The sequence below is a fragment of the Polypterus senegalus genome, chromosome 1 (genome assembly GCF_016835505.1).
Source record: "Polypterus senegalus isolate Bchr_013 chromosome 1, ASM1683550v1, whole genome shotgun sequence".
NCBI lineage: Eukaryota > Metazoa > Chordata > Cladistia > Polypteriformes > Polypteridae > Polypterus > Polypterus senegalus.
Genome location: NC_053154.1, coordinates 263,176,677 through 263,191,282, shown reverse-complemented (window position 1 = coordinate 263,191,282; position 14,606 = coordinate 263,176,677). Strand labels below are relative to the sequence as shown.

Below are 14,606 nucleotides of genomic sequence, written 5' to 3'. Positions count from 1 at the left end.
TTGTTATTATTATATGTTAATGATTTTCATTTATTTACATCATTCATTTAAGCGTTGTTTAAGCTTAATTTTGTTTGCCATTGCCATAACCACAAAATATGGTTATATTCTAAAAAACAATGTTTACAGGCTGTACATTTAGATGTCTCATGCAATGAATTACATTTATGAAATGCTTATATTATATGCTAAAATGCATACATGACATACTGAAATGCACCCCCCACACACCTCCTTGAACCAGGAGGCAAGGAATTAGATTAAGTGGTTTTGAGAATGAGATTACATGTAAAAAAGCAATTGAATGTGAATCTACGTTTAATGGAACCTATCTTCAAAATACCAATGAACAGATTTTTCGGTGTTTTGAGGAGAATAATATGTGTCAGGAGATTTTCAGTCCAACATCCCACCACAGTTTGAGTCAGGCTAATGCTCAGGTCTGTGCTGCTCAGCAGTAAGTTTATAGCATGAAACACAATTTTACAGCCGTCTCAATTTTTGTAGCGATTGGTGATGGATGGTGTCCACATATGCAGTTTAGATCTGCTGGATCACCCTTGGTGTTACACGTGCACATAGGACTTGTCTGTTTTTCCTAATGGTTTGGCCAGCACCATGTACAGTGTTCCCCTCTCTCTTCTGTGCTGCACTACTGCAGTCGATCGTAGCTTATTGTCTTGGGGACAAGGAGTCTAACTCTGCCAGTATTTTTCTTTCCCTTCCTAGCAGCTAGACTCCAGGTGCCCACCTCGAGTGTGTAACCACATTTTCCTTTTGCTTCTGTAAACCTTCCTTCTTCTGTCTCAGAGGTTATACCTCATATCATCTTGTCTGTTTCCTCTTTTCACAACAGCTCCCTTATTCACTCGCCCATCCACACTATTGGTATGCAGTGCTGTTGTGCTGGCAGTGTTCAACCAGCAGCTACACTTGTCTAACTTGAGCAAAAAAAAAAAAGAAAAAGATGGCAAATTAGCAAATTAGGGTTGGCTAGTTTTCTTATTTTCTATAATATCACCAAATTTCAATCAAATCTGTTAAAGTGTTTTTGAGATATTGGGTTATTTAACTTTCTATTGTGGGGGGGGTTAACCCAACATATTAATATATCAAAATGTTTTTTGCTAGTGGATACCTAATACCTTAGATGTTCAATTCACCCAAATTTCAGCTTTTTAACTAAATGGGAAATAGCGATTTTGTTAACGAGTGAGTCAACTTTGCATTATATATTATTTTCTTTTTTGATAATCAGCTTTTCTCCTAGAAATGAATTGTAAGGAAATGACACATAACTCACAAACAAAATATGTAAGGCAGCAATTGTCCTGGAAGGGACACCAATCTTAACACAAAGATTGACACCTACATAACAAAACAGATAATTAAGGATGCCTCAAGTATGGGATTTTTAGTTATATATTTAATAGATGTGCATGCAGCTTGTTTATCATAGCTGAGAGAAAATTTAGAATTTAAAATATTCAGAAAACTTTGGGTGTGGTTTGAATCTTGTTTTTTTTATTTTTTTCCTTGGTATTTCTATTTTTCTAGTAAGTAGAAGTAAGCTGTTGTATCTCTTAATTATTATTAATATTAATTATTATTATTATTAATTGCAATTCAGGAGTATGGTATCTAAATATTCTGTTTTTTGAAAATAAAATAATAGAAAAAGTTAATTTATCCAAGGAGGAAAGACCTTTATAATATCATCATTCTACTTGTATACTCTTTTGTACAGTGCACTTTAATCAACATAACTATCAATTAAATGCAGATCAATTTATTTTTATATAGTGAGCTTCACTCTACAGGCCCAGAGCATTGCACAGATTTACAAATGTAACATATGGCAATGGTGAAGTTCATAACCTTACATTTTCACACCTAACCATGTTGCAAAATGCATGAAAACATGCCCAGTTACTCTGTATATCCCTTGCTTCACTTATACTCACTACCAAATAAGATCGACGAACTGGCTGTGCTGGTGAAAAATGTCAGAACCTACAGAGAATGCAGCTTGCTGTGTTTTAGTGAAACGTGGATAACAACTGCCATCCCAGATGCTAACGTGGAGTTACCCAGGTTTAGCACAGTTAGAGCGGACAGAGACGCAAGTACCTGCGGGAAGAAGAAAAGAGGAGGACTCGCTCTCTATGTCAATACAAAGTGGTGCAACTCAGGACATGTAAACGTTAAAATCTCCAATTGCTGCAGGGACATCGAACTGTTGGCTGTAAGTCTGCATCCCTATTACTTGCCCAGAGAGTTTGGACAGGTGATTGCTGTTATTGTTTACATCCCCCCTCAAGCAAACGCGGAGATGGCGAGTGACATCATCCATTCCGCAGTTGCTAAGTTACAAACGCAGCACCCTGAGGCACTTGTGCTAATCTCTGGAGACTTTAACCATGTAACGCTGGACAAAACATTACCTGCCTTCTCCCAGTATGTGGATTGTAACACTCGGGGAAATAGGACTATCGACCTACTGTATGCAAACGTTAAAGATGCATACAGCGCCACCCCGCTGCCTGTGCTTGGGAAAGCAGATCATAACCTGGTTCTGCTTCAGCCCCACTACAAACCAAGAGTGAAGGCGCTACCTACAACTACACGCTCATTCAGGAAGTGGTCCCCTTAGGCAGAGCAGGCTCTGAGAGACTGCTTTGGAGCTACAGACTGGGATATACTGCTGGGGTCTCATAGTGAGAACATTGAAGAGGCTGTTGACTGCACAGCTGATTGCATCAACTTCTGTATTGACATTGTAGTTCTAGTAAGAACAGTACACTGCTATGTTAACAACAAGCCATGGGTTACAAGTGACATCAAGGGCCTTTTGAACCAGAAGAAAAGAGCTTTTAAAGGTGGTGATCAGCATGAGCTCAAGCACGTGCAGAAGGAACTCCGAGTCCAGCTCAGGGTGGTGAAAGAGCAGTACAGGAGAAAGCTGGAGCAGAAGTTGCAGAACAACATCATGAAGGAAGTGTGGGATGGGATGAAGATGATCACTGGCTGCAGCTCGAAGCGGGGTGCCGCAATCGAGACAGACGTGGAGAGAGCAAACCCAATGAACAACTTCTTTAATAGGTTTGATTACCCTAACCCACTCTCACCTCGGAGTACTGCATCCTCCAATCATCCTTCTGCTGATACCAGCATAGGTGAGACATCCCCACCCACAATTACAGCAGCCCAGGTGAGCAGAGAGCTGAAAAGACTTCGTGCCAGCAAAGCAGCAGGTCCAGATGGTATATCGCCACGATTGCTGAAGGCCTGTGCGTTGGAACTGGGGAGTCCTCTACTGCGCATCTTCAACCTGAGCCTGGAACAGGGGAGAGTCCCAAGGCTTTGGAAAACATCTTGTATCACCCCTGTCCCAAAGGTATCACGTCCTAGTGAGCTGAATGACTTCCAGCCTGTTGCTCTGACGTCACATCTGATGAAGACCTTGGAGCGGCTGCTGCTTCACCACCTGAGGCCACAGGTCCGCCACGCCCTCGACCCTCTGCAGTTCGCATACCAGGAGAAGGTGGGAGTGGAGGATGCCATCATCTATATGCTACACCGATCCCTCTCCTACCTGGACAGAGGCAGTGGAGCTGTAAGAATTATGTTTTTGGACTTCTCTAGCGCCTTCAACACCATCCCACCTCTGCTCCTTAGAGACAAGGAGGCAGCATAAAGATGAAAGACGCCTCACGTCTGAACAAACTTGTTAAGAAGGCAGGCTCTATTGTAGGAGTAAAGTTGGACAGTTTAACATCTGTGGCAGAACGACGGGCATTAAGCAAACGCCTGTCAATCATGAAGAATCCACTGCATCCACTGAACAGTGTCATCTCCAGGCAGAGGAGCAGCTTCAGTGACAGACTTTTGTCACTGTCCTGCTCCACTGTCAGACTGAGGAGATCGTTCCTCCCCCACACTATGCGACTCTTCAATTCCAGCCAGGGGAGTAAATGCTAACATTACTCAGTTATTGTCTGCTTTTTTATTTTTTTTTTTTCATTTTTATTACTATTTAATTTAATATTGTTTCTTTGTATCAGTATACTGCTGCTGGATTATGTGAATTTCCCCTTGGGATTAATAAAGTATCTATCTATCTATCTATCTATCTATCTATCTATCTATCTATCTATCTATCTATCTATCTATCTATCTATCTATCTATCTATCTCTACAGAATATTATTTTATTTTCTATGACCAATACTCCAATACAGGATCATAAAGAGCAAGAAACCAGCTCAGAAGCACAAAGAAGGAAGGAACTTTGGAGAGGGTGCCCATCCATCAGAGCACACGCTCACTCAAACAGGGCTAGTTTAGTTCTTAAATGACTTAATATGCACATCTCTGGGATGTGGAAGAAACTGAGCACCTGCAAAAAGTCACACACATTTTATACAGAGACTGGGCTGGGAAGTGAATCTATGTTCCTAGAGCTATGTAGTGGCAGATCTAACCAGTATGCCATCCATTTTCATAGAAATATGCAAGTTTAATTCCTTGTGTAGGCTTTTCAATGTTTGTGGCATACAAAAATAAAATGCATTTGAGCGATGGTCCAGATGTCTTGGGCATCTAGTGCTCTACTAGGCAGTGGCACAGGATTTCACATTCAGTCACTCAGACTCAACAGGGCCATTCCAAAGTGAGCAACATTCACTGAGGCATATTTCTACAAACACCAGGTTAAGTGACTTGCACTGTGACCCTCAGGAAGTCAGAGATGGGAACTCTGCCAGCAATTTGTTCTTTGTTGCGTTCATTTGCCTGTAGTCTCATGTTTAGGAGGAAGGCAGTGGAATCCCAATTCTGGCTCACCCTGTGTTCTCTTTGCTTATCTATGTGAATGTAATGGGAGGTATTCAAAAATTAAGGACTACTTATACTATATTATACGTACTTATATTATTTATCTGGACTTTCAGAAAGCATTTGATAAGGTGCCACATGAGAGGTTGGGCATCAAGTTAAAAGAAGTGGGAGTTGAGGGTGATGTTTTTAGATGGGTGCAGAATTGGCTCAGACACAGGAAGCAGAGGGTGATGGTGCGAGGAACCTCATCAGAACTGGCCGATGTTAAGAGTGCTGTTCCATAGGGGTCAGTGCTGGGGCTGCTGCTATTTTTAATATTTATAAATGATTTAGATAGGAATATAAGTAACAAGCTGGTTAAGTTTACAGATGATACCAAGATAGGTGGATTAGCAGATAATTTGGAATCCATTATATCATTACAGAAGGACTTGGATAGCATACAGGCTTGGGCAGATTTGTGGCAGATGAAATTTAATGTCAGTAAATGTAAAGTATTACACATAGGAAGTAAAAATATTAGGTTTGAATACACAATGGGCGGTCGGAAAATCAAGAGTACACCTTATGAGAAGGATTTACGAGTCATAGTGGACTCTAAGCTATCGACTTCCAGACAGTGTTCAGAAGCCATTAAGAAGGCTAACACAATGTTAGGTTACATAGCATGATGTGTGGAGTACAAGTCACAGGAGGTTATGCTCAACATTTATAATGCACTGGTGAGGCCTCATCTTGAGTACTGTGTGCAGTTTTGGTCTCCAGGCTACAAAAAGGACATAGCAGCATTAGAAAAGGTCCAGAGAAGAGCGACTAGGCTGATTCCAGAGCTACAGGGATTGAATTATGAGGAAAGATTAAAAGAGCGGAACCTTTACAGTTTAAGCAAAAGAAGATTAAGAGGTGACACGATTGAAGTGTTTAAAATTATGAAGGGAATTAGTACAGTGGATTGAGACTTGTATTTTAAAATGAGTTCATCAAGAACACGGGGACACAGTTGGAAACTTGTTAAGGGTAAATTTTGCACAAACATTAGGAAGTTTTTCTTTACACAAAGAACGATAGACATTTGGAATAAGCTACCAAGTAGTGTGGTAGACAGTAAGACTTTGGGGACTTTCAAAACTCGACTTGATGTTTTCTTGGAAGAAATAAGTGGATAGGACTGGCAAGCTTTGTTGGGCTGAATGGCCTGTTCTCGTCTTGAATGTTCTAATGTTCTATACTAGGAAGAAAAATGTCCCATTAGATACTAAGGTTATTTCAGTAGCCACTTCATACTTTTAATAAGCTTAAATGAAAGCAGAAAGGTCACTCTTCAAACTTACAACAGAGACAAGTACTCCTACCAGATGAAGCCAGGCAATGTTTCTGGTACTGCATTAGCCATGGCAACCAACACAGTGCTTGTTACATCCTCAGATCAAACTTCTTTACTGTAGTGCCTTTAATACTCAGTCAGAAACTGGAATTCACCACTTCACTCTTGGCAACTCTTTTTAACTTTGGCTACCCTCCTGGAATGATCATCAAGCAGCACAATACTCCCTTCTTCAGCAAAGGTGCTAATGAAATTTCATATCCACATCAGGCTCATAAACCAACTTCTGCCTTTTAATTAGACTTGTACCTTTAATTAACCAAGCTGCTATTTCTTAGTTCTTGTGTTTTAAAGTCAATCCCCAAAGCACAAAACTGTTTTTTTTAATTTATGTATGTTACCTGGGGATAATGTATCGCCTTTTTATATTGTTTAAGATTTTCTTCATTATCATCATCATCTTCATTGTGTTTTTCCAGCTGTTCTCGTTATTTAAATCACTATTTATTTAAAGAGCACATTAGTGGGAATGACAATGAAGCTGCTGTAGCCATTCAGTGTTCAGTATCATTCTCTCTTGGGTCTCCTTTGTTTGTCATTAATTGGCATTATTACAATGCAATTAAGGGAGCAATCTTCACAGGAAAAAGGTGAATTAGGAATAAAAAAGACACAATAGAGTTATGAATTTAAAGGCATGAAAAAAGTGTCAATATTTCTAAACTTCTTGTAAAGGTAAATTTCAAACTAATGTCAATTTCTGGGTACAGAATTAGGGAAAACAACATGTTAATTAAACAATGATATCAGTTAAATGTAAAATAACTAACTGAAGGTAACACTGGTTGTAATAAAAACCTGCAGCCATATTGGGCCTTCAGGACTTCACCTAAAGACCATTGCATTGCATTATCTTGCCCTCTAAACAGTATAATGTCCATACATCCCACAGTGCAAACAGGTATCAAAAGACTGAAATTAGTGGGTAGGTCTCATTTCCCAAATGGATCTTTTGAAAATACCACTCCAGCACTTCGTACTGAATCAACAATTTGGGTGCTACATTCAGTTTTTGTTATAGTGTACAACTGTTGGCCAGTGACAAGCAATTCCCGATCTTGATGGCCTCCAGAGTAAGCTAACCTTTCTTTTGAATCATTCTGGCCCCTCCATGGGCCCCATAATTACATGGCCATTAGGCACCTTCAGTGAATCTGCCCTGCTCTCTGGTGACTCTGAGAGATCTCTCCCAAGTTGGAATACATGGTTTCCAGACTCAGATTATAAGCATAATATGGTTTGAACTGACTATAAGAGGCAAAAAAAAAAAACATCCCATTTGTTTTTTTTCTTAACATATACAGGATATCAGTTATATAGAAGCAACTATAGCATCTCTGCTACTCTGGACACTGTCCTTTATCTTTTCGAGTTGTTAAAAATACAGTATCTCACCCTCTCCTTTCTTATATTATTGATGCTGAGCTGCCAAATGAAATTGTTTCTGGGCACAGAAGACTGCTTCCTGATGTCTCTGGACTATTATAGCAACTTACACAATCGCCTTTAACATTTGAACATACTGTGTTAAATATTTACACATTTCCTCACTTTTACCCCTTAAAACACATAGCTCTTTAAGGGATATTTTACATACTAAATGAACAATACATTGTTAGGCTATCAAAACATAGGGTAGTTAAGTACTCCTATTTTATTATTTGGTATTGACAAACATTAAAATCAAAATAATCAGTAATGATGGTTATGTGTGGTTTTAAAAATATCCAACAAGCTGCAGATTTGCTGGAAAAGTGTAGATTCAGTATTCAATGCTTGGTCAGTATGTCATAAAAAAGGTTTAGGAAACTCTGCTTTAAACAAAGAAACTGTGATACGCCATACCATTCAGTATTATATGCAGTATTAATTAACATAATCATTAATTGTTGGAATTAATCAATTCAATGATTTTTCCTTCTTATTAGACTGCACTCAGCACAGCCATATACCGTAGAATGTTCAGGAGAGAGCGAGCAGTCAGTTGGCCTAGGACTTGAGAACTAACTTTGACTTTTATAACTGAAACCAGATTCCTAGGGATGCCACTGAGAGGAATTTTTGTTTACTAATTCTCTTCTGTCAACTTGCCATATCATAATGATAAAGTGAATAGACACATAATATTCATATCCTCTCATGTCAATCAGTATGACATTGCTTTGTTTTACAGTGTGTTCAGACTAGACTGTTTTTTAAGTGTATACAGTATTCAATCTGTAACATATGTAATTATAATTTAGAAATATACTCACAGTCACAGTGCTCCAAGTCTGCACTCAGTGAAGAGTGCTATACAAGAATAAATTAAATGTAATTGAACTGGGAAACTACCTGGATCATCTGTGTACTTGGTAGACTCCCTAATTTAACACTAACGATAAAAAAGATAAAAAATTTACAACAGTGAAAGAAAGAAATTTTATAATTTAGGCGAAGATGAGAAAGAGGATGCTTATCTAATAAAAGGAGTTTGTGCATTCAAGGATCCGACATTGACAAGGCACAAATCAGCTGAAGCCCAGGTGGCTCCCGGTCAGTCATTTCTGTATCCTCCAATCCATCCCCTTATCTTCAATCTTGGCCCCCAGATACAAGATATCAAGCTCAAACTCACCATTTCATACTCAAGAGCTACCTTTTACTTTAAATCCACATCCGGACTATTAAGAAAAGCCATTCCAAACCCACACTCTTTTTGTGTACATGCATTAATATGATAACCTGTCCATAATGGGCTTATAAACTCTGGCTATTAGCAAATATTCCTTACTTTTACTGACTTCCATGCTTTATAACCTTCGCTTAAAGTAACTTAAAAGTTATTCCCTTGACAACAGCATTTTTTAAATTTTGATTTATTTGGTTACTATGATTTTAGCCAATTTAAAATGATTCATTATCCGTGATTACATATTTTGTTGCATTTAGTGCCAGGTCAGCCATTTTCCCCAAAGTCATACTTGAAAAGCAAAGAAAATCAACAGTATGCAGCCCAGGAGTTCATCTAGATGGTTTAATGAAGAAATGTGACAAAGCAGAAAAAAAAAACATCAGTGATGAGGGTCTCTTGTGGCTACTTTCATTCTTACTTTACAGCAGACCTCTCAAGTGCCTTTAGCGATTAGACTTCAGTGTAAAGTGCTGGCAGTGACACGGCCGCCCAAAGCATCAATTAGGCCACCTTGAATGACCACTTCTCCACCCTTCAATGACCTTCACAATTCCACAATACATTGGCAAAACCTGGACGATTATTGAAAGCCTTTAATTTATTTTAACTGGAATCCTAATATACCTGTACATGTTCTTAGGACTGTGCTTACTTGCAGTGCTGATGTAGTCTGTGACCTTGGTGAGCTCCTTTATTTATTTTATTTACTACTGTTTTCTATGACTCAATATATTCTGTGAAATCAGGAGTTGCTTCTAAAATGATGCAGAAACTGAATACAATATTTAGATCACTATTTTCCATCCAACATTTATTGAACCAGTTTAATTCCTGATATGTTAATGGGAAACCAAAGCTTCTTCACCTTGACAACTTGTTATAATTACTGTTTGCAACTCATTCTGTAAGTGTAGTTTTTTTTTTTTTTGCTAAAATACAATTAAATAATTCAAAGTATTAATTATGGGTAGTTCCTTTTACAGTATATGTTATTACATATTACTGGCACTTCTAATAAGATGTCAATTGCATGTTCTCTCCATGTCCATGTGGGCTTTCTATGGGTGCTCTAATTTCCTCTCACGGTCCAAAAGACATGCAAATTAGGTTTTTTGGTGTTGCTAACTTGGCCTGGGTGTGTGTGTTTGTTCATCCAGTCCAGGGGCCTCATGTATAAACGGTACGTACGCACAGAAATGTTGCGTAAGAACGTTTCCACGTTCAAATTGCGATGTATAAAACCTAAACTTGGCATATAGCCATGCACATTACCACGGTATCTCATACCCTGTCGTAGGCAAGTTCTCCGCTCGGTTTTGCAGACTGGTGGCACCCAGCGTCAAAGCAGTGCTACTGTTCCTGTGTGGTTATACTTGCTTTCTTAGATCAACATTCCTGACGCGGTTTTATAAATATACTGAAACTAACTGCGTACTGTTTATTAGTGTAATGCATCTGATTGTAATTAACCTGTAAGAATATAATGGTCCAGGGAATAGCCATAGTATTCCAAATACCATAACTGCTTTAGCGTTGTTACTGTCACTGCACCTCCTTTTTCTTCTTTTTTTCTTTTTCAGCTGCTCCCGTTAAAGGTTGCCACAGCGGATCATCTTTTTCCATATTACTCTCACTGCACCACTCGGAGTATTTCTATCTGAGTGGGGAATCACAGCAGCAGCTGATCGGAAAGAGAATTATCGGGATACAGCATCAAGCAAACGCTGCCTTGGCCACAGCTAAACGTTTCAAAGCCTTGCCTGTACGGACCTCACGGTTCAGAAACAGTTTCATCCCAAAAACTATAAACGCACTCAATCAATTGGTCCTTGTAGAACTGTTTGTACTTATAAGAACAATTACCCCACTGTAAACTTTCACTACAGTTATAATATCGCACAACCTGCTCCACTTTATAAAGCGCATGTTTACATATGATGACGATATCATTTTTAAGATGAAATTCTTAAAAATTGCTCCAAAGTCAAAATCAGTGCAAATTCTACGCATGGCGTTATGCATGAGGCCCCAGGTCTTGTTAACTGCCTTGTGCCAGATGAGAGCTAGAAAAAGCTCCAGTTTCGCTGAGCCCCTGCTCTAGATAATTACTTTAATAAAAAAATTGATTCAAGTACTTTTAACAAGCAACATTTTTTTATTCTGTCCAACACCTCTACACCCTCTCTTATTTATTTATTTATTTTTTGCAATTCCCAATATGGTCTTGGAGGAGCTTTCATAAATGCCTTGACATAATTCACACAAAGCAAGGACTAATCTGCGAATGTCTACTAAAATTAAAGCCTATAATCCTGCTGCAACCCCACACCCTGAAGTCAGTATTCATGAGCACTTTACAGGTCCACTTAAATGGATACGTCTGATTGACAAATTCATCTGAAGCTTCAGATATCAATATAAGGACAGAGAACTGAATAGCTGCTCTCCAATAAAAGCCCTTCATCCTAATCTCTAATTCCATTATTTTAGCACAATTTTCGCAACTCAAGTTGAAATGTGTTATAACATGGTGAGTGGAACACACTTTTTACTTGCCTTTTTTCAAAATGAGGTATATCCTTCCATTTTTTTCAAATCTAGTCTATATGGCATTAGCCAAACTTTCCATGTAACACTGAAAAGAAAATTCCAGCAGTGTCCAGTACCTTTGACTTTTCCCACCTTGCCTCCACCCTCCATGTAGCTTTTTTCAACCTCCCCAGTGATCCACATCACAGATACAGATTGAATCTCCCAGATGTTTCAGATATTGCTTACTTCATGGAGGGCAGGCCTGCAAGGAGTTTAGGAGTTTCTTAAAATGCTCCTCTCCATTGGTCAACAATATTAGTAGCTGAGTTATCAAGTGGTTTGTGAGGACCTTTTTTGAGGACACCATAAAGTCATTCATATTTAAACTTTTACTCATTCAAGTTTTTTCAGTGGCAGGTGCCATTTTCTTGAACTGTCAATATATGTCTATCATATCTGGAGATCCTCCTATTAGCATTTCATAAACGGCTTATTTTTTTAATTTACCACCAAGAGAGCCTCTTTTTGTGCCTACAACAGTGTATGAACAAACGTTGTTAAAAAGGTCTAGAAGGCATATATTAAAAAGGCCACAGAAAGCATTTAGTGTTTGGTGGCATTTGTCTGCTAATGAATCTTTAGCACCATTTTCTTTTGAGACAGCTATAAATCATTTAGTGCGGCTTAGCATTTTGTGACTAAAGTGGTTTTTAGTACCTTTCTAATTAAATACTCAGTCTCCTCCACTTTTTAAGCACAGCTCTTACAGTCACTTCTACTTCAGAGGTCTCAAAAAGGATCCATGTCCTCAAAAGACCCTAAGAGGTGGGAGAAACCTTTAAGACACAAATGTTGAACTTCAAAAATAGACATCTGCAAGGGATTCCCATAAACCACCTGTATGACCCAACTCAACACCAAATGGTAATCAGGTTACAGCTCAGTATCTGTTTTAACTCACATGCATGAAAGATAAAAGTCTAACTGCAGCGCACATCCACTGACATAACTCTTGATAACTCTTGTTGATGTCAGTCGTAACACACCTGATGATGTCACTCATGACACGCGTTGTCATAATTATCAGCATTTAAAAATTTTTTGATCAAAAAAGAAAAATCTACACAATGGAGCAAAAGACAAAGTAAGATAACAACCCCCAACCTTTTGTCACCTTTTTCTTGAACATCATGTTTGGCTTAAGCAAATCAGGAATAATGCAGAGATCTACCGGTAATGTAAAAGTCCTACATGGATTCAGATCAGACAGGCTGTTCCTAATTGATTAGCACCTATCCTGGTGCCTCTGTCATCTACTAATTGTCTGGAAATGTCATTGCTTCCCCTGGTTATTCCCTACCAATGAGGTGATGTTTCATATTTCCTCTGCCAAGATATATTCTTTTTTTGCACGTGTCCTGCCCAATCAGCTTTAAGTTTAATCATTTGCTTTGCTGGTAGTGAGCCAGGATGTCAGTTCAAAGTGGTTATATAATAATGAGACTACCCTTAGAAGGTGGTGTGGTATGAATAATTGTAGTAGGAAAGGCTGTGATTGTGATTAAATGTTCAAACAAAAGTGTCACATATGATGCTTGCCCCCTTCTGAGAAATAATGGCAATAAACTGCTATAATGGTTGTGCAAGATGCTTCAATGTTAATTTCCAATTGCTGCAGTCCTGCCTACACCTCACCTGCTATCTGTCCACCATCCAGCTGTTCACTTCATATGAATCCAGTATTCATAGTATGGCGTAATTCCTTGTAGCTTTTTTCATATACACTATTTAAATATAACAATATACAAATCTAACAAAATGTACACACCAAATTAATCAGGCTATGGCCACATGTCACGGTCACAAAATTCTCCAGACTGTGGGATTAACCTTTTGGATATAAATGCATCATTTAGTAGCCATTCTTTACTTTGTAACTCTAAGATCTGACAACATCTAACTGCTTCATCTATGTATGTATACATAGTTTGATGAATAAAAGTAACTTGTGCATAAAGATGAAATTTGTTGTCCAGCTTACAATGTACCAGCTCCACTTAAACAAGAAATAAGCATAATTACAGAAGGGGGGGGGGATGAAGTGTCAATGGCAGAGCCATAAATGGCCCACAGCCTCTCCTTGGATGAGAAAGGCAGGAAGGTCTGAACTTCACATTAGATGAACCTCCAACATTCTTTTTAGGCAACACAAAGGTGCATAGGTTATGTCTGTATGGCATTTGCATGTTTCCTGTGTGTCTGTATGAGTTTTCCTTCCTCATCCCAAAGTCGTAGGTTAAAGGTTCTTAACTCTAAACTGACCCTCAATATGGAATTGCACCCTTTTTCATGGCGTGGTTCATACTTTGTGCCCAATCCCCACAATCCTGAATTGAATGAAGCGAACTTTAAAACATTATACCATATTATTTTTTATTCTTGTTCAAAATCCATTACTCAAAACAAACATTGTTTTTCCTTTTACTTAACTGTAATTAATTTTCGTTGTAGAATTGACTGACACTTGTCCACTGATATCCCCCCACAAATGCTTCTCATGTATGCTTACAGCAGCTTTACCGAGTATCACTCTTTACACATTACCCAAAGTTCCTGTTACTTTCTTGTCAATTTTGCCATATTTCTACATGTAATAATGTTCCCACAACTAGTACCCCATTGTGCTTTCCAGTGATGGATTTCAACCAAAGTCATGCCCGCCTCTCTGTATAGCCCTCATCAACTCAATGAATCAGAATATTTAATCATTTTTCTTTTTTACGTTTTTTATGCTCTTCTAGTTATTTTAATATGGGGTATTATTAAAGATGCAAAACATCGGACATGATTTTCATTATTAGGAGCATTTATGAATCAAAAAATTAAACAAAGGAATAAAGACTTTCAATATTCTCTCATAATTTTTTAATAATTATTTATGTCACTTTGTACCTTTCTTCTCCTCCCTTAATGGAGACTCGCTCAAAATTGTCCCAAATCCCCACTGATCCAGTTGTTTAGTCCCTAATGAATAATCCTGTACTCCATGTAGGCAGCTTTGCAAAAGTTTTGACACCTTTCCCCCAGATGGCCTAGTGTGCTGTACTTGAACCCTAACATGGTTATTATCTGTATGGGGATTACATTTTCTGTGTGTCTGTGTAAGTGAGCAAGTATG

General features: G+C 38.4%; 1 long non-coding RNA gene across 3 annotated transcripts in view; it reads left to right on the top strand.

Moving 5' to 3' along the window:
* Positions 1 to 14,606, top strand: part of LOC120541506 — a 56,840-nt gene that overhangs the window by 6,350 nt on the left and 35,884 nt on the right. Inside the window, exon 3 of one of the 3 annotated variants that reach the window (XR_005636018.1) lies at positions 10,477 to 10,509. The exons of the other annotated variants lie outside the window; for them this stretch is intronic. This is a non-coding gene — a long non-coding RNA (uncharacterized LOC120541506). Of the gene's footprint in view, positions 1 to 10,476; positions 10,510 to 14,606 lie in introns of those variants that run through there. 3 annotated transcript variants of the gene reach the window in all.